Raw genomic sequence first — 3,454 nt, forward strand, 5'->3', positions numbered from 1 at the left:
GAAGAGGTTCTTCTTTGGGCACCATTTTTGTGCTTCATTACCTGTATTTGTTTATCTGTTGGTTTCAGCGTGTCTGATGAATATGCCTTCTGCTGTTTAGCTGGGATAGAAGACGGGGATATAGATGACTGCACCCCGTCTAGGGATGTTTTCTCATCTTGTAGTGATCTGATCAGGAACAGTTTCCTGCGATTTGTCATTTGGGTGATCGGACTAGCAGCTGTTATTGGTAACACAGTTGTGCTGTTGCGACAGGCAGGACTGAATGATACACAACGTTGCAAAGTCAGCATGTTCCTCGTCACAAACCTTGCCCTGGCTGATCTACTGATGGGCAGTTTCTTGTTGATTGTTGCAGTGGCCGATGCTTACTACCGTAGCATCTACGTGACCCATGCCAGACAGTGGAGAACCAGTGACTACTGCATTGTTGCAGGTTCATTCGCTACGGTGGCTACCATGATGTCAACCTTTGTATTGACTGTGATATCCGTTCAGCGTGCACTTGTCATCATATTTCCTTTACATGACATTCACCTGACACCCTTCAGTTCGAAGTGCGTTCTGGCCTTGGCCTGGGGTATAAGTGCCTTAACAGCAACCATCCCGACCTTGGATCTGGATTATTTTGACGAGTTCTTCTATGGCACTACTGGTATGTGCATACCAATGCACCTACAAAGTGAGAAGAAACCAGGTTGGGAATATGCAACTTTGATATTTGTTGTGATACTGTCTATAGCATTCATCGTCATCTTTGCATCCTACCTAACTGTGAGAATGGGGCTGAGGAGAATCAAGAGATATAGTAGCGTACGTATAAACATAGTGGAAGAGAAGCTAACTTCTACCTTGTCTACATTGGTTGTCACTAATATGCTGTGCTGGCTGCCAATTATCATCATCAACCTGAATGTTCTCGGAGGGGCAGATATCACTTCCAATGTTTACTCTTGGACAGTGATCTTTGTTCTGCCTGTCAACTCTGCCTTAAATCCTATAATCTTCACCTACAAGAGTGTTAAAATTAAACGCAAGAAGGAGGAGGAAGATGAAAATGAACGTCAGATTGGTAAGTACATAAGCTTGGAATTGGTGAACTAAAGTGCGGCAGTCATTTGAGCCACAAATCTTGGGTCCTACGCTATTGAAACATAGCTAGTAACCAGGAATATTCAAAATGAACGTTGCTACTAAAATAAGCAGATATTTTCATCTTTTCCCCAAGTGAACTATGGCAATCATACAAATAAGCTAAATTCAATGCAGTGGTAGAATGATCGTGTTTGTCAACAGACAAACAAACAAACAAACAAACAAAGGACATTTCATCCAGACATGCATTTTGGACGACCATTGAGTGTATGATACTGTATGTACACACTAACAATTCAACAATGATGTCTTGTGACTGTCCTGTGTTACATTTCATTAACATTTTATAGTTGAAATAATGTTGGTTTGATGTAACAAGACATTTTTACACACACACACACACACACACACACACACACACACACACACACACACACACACACACACACACACATACCGGCAGACAATTTCTATTGCAAATAAAAAATGTGCTGTCCACAGTGAACATGTAGAAATAGTCAGGTTGATAATGATATGATGATAATCAGTTAGAAAATAAATTATTAAAGCCACTAAAATGATCAAGTTCATTGTGTGATGTTTTAGAAGCTAGTTTTTACTGCATTGTGAAAGAGTAGCAATTATCACTGTTCAATGTGATTTGGGGTAATGGGTCCTGCTGTCTTTGTCGTTGTCTCTGTTTATATTGTTAGACTAGAGTCGAATTATATCTATCTTTGTGCTAAATAATGTAATGTCCCATGAATGAAACACCAAATCATTTCTACTGTAATTTACCACACATCATTGTAGGACAGTATATCGCAATATAAGACATCAAATATCACATGATACAATGCAGCTAAAACCTCACATTGCAATAATTTACATCACAGCAGTCGATATATTACACAAGGGAAAACAAACATTGCATTGGCTGATTAACGCATTGCCTGTTCCTTGGTTTCAATGTAGATCCAAGGATTGTTCAAGCTATCTGCAATGATGTTGTCATCACACGTATATTTTTCATGATACCGCCAAGTCGGGCAGCCCATCTGTCAATGACGGCATGGCTGGCTATCAGTATAGACAATTTCATCACTAGTCTGGACATCAAGACTATCATGGGTGACATGAAGTGCGCCATCAACAGTCTACACAAACGTGGCATGTATCATGGTAGCATCGATTTTGATCATTTGTTGGTAGATGATGATGATGTAAGTCCTTTATTTTAGTACTATGGATTCATGTACCTTTAAGTATGGATGCCAAATAAGACACCTTCTATGTATGTGTGTATGTATGTATGTATGTATGTATGTATGTATGTATGTATGTATGTGTGTATGACTTGTGTGTATGTGTGTATGTATGTATGTATGTATGTATGTATGTATGTATGTATGTATGTAAAAAGAAATGCATATGGAACTTGTAAGTCGGTCCGTATAAATAGATGTAAAATCCGACGTTTCGAATAAAAATTCTTTTTTCAAGGTATTATCGGCGAGCTTTAGACATGTTAGGTAAACACCTGAACACATCTGAATGTTATGGAACAGAACGACAACCGCGCGTGATTAACGGTTATAGGTGTGAAAAGTTCTAATATTCGCACATACCAAATAGAACCGGTACCAAATAGAACACGCCTGGAATTTAAAAAAACAAACCCTGATTAGACTGGAAATGACGAGAATAATCTATTAATGCCAAGGGGTCCCGGCGTTCCGAGACGGAAAATGATTTCCTCTTCCTTCAACCTCAATACTTTCTCATCACCAGAAACCTTGCAAATTCCTGAAATAGACATATCTGATACACTGTGATCGTTGGTAATAAAATGCATAGATACGGGATAGTTACGATTCTTTTGTCTGGTCAGGCGGAAATGTTCCACGAAACGATCACCAAGACGACGTACAGTTGAACCTATATATAACAAACCACATTTCTGACATGTAATGCAATACACTACATTAGTACTAATACAAGTAAATCTACTCGTAACAGGCACACTGTTCTTAGGGTCAAAAAAACATGATTAGTATTAATAATGAAACGACATGTACCACATCGAGTACGATCGCATGGAAATGAACCAGCATCAACTTCCAATTCATGCTGTTCTGTATGAAGCACCATATCGCTAAGACTGGTATCACGACGCCAAGCTGTTAAAGGTACTTCAGGAAAAAATGAATTGGTAACCCTATTAGAACGTAATAAGATATTAAACTGCTTGTATATAATGTTCTTAACTCTAGTGGAAAAGGGATGGTATGTAAGAGCTAATATGGGACGATCGTTGTTACTCTTCTGATCACGTGATTTGATACAAGCTTCCTTAGAC

Source organism: Glandiceps talaboti, chromosome 9, assembly GCF_964340395.1.
Source record: "Glandiceps talaboti chromosome 9, keGlaTala1.1, whole genome shotgun sequence".
Classification (NCBI taxonomy): domain Eukaryota; kingdom Metazoa; phylum Hemichordata; class Enteropneusta; family Spengelidae; genus Glandiceps; species Glandiceps talaboti.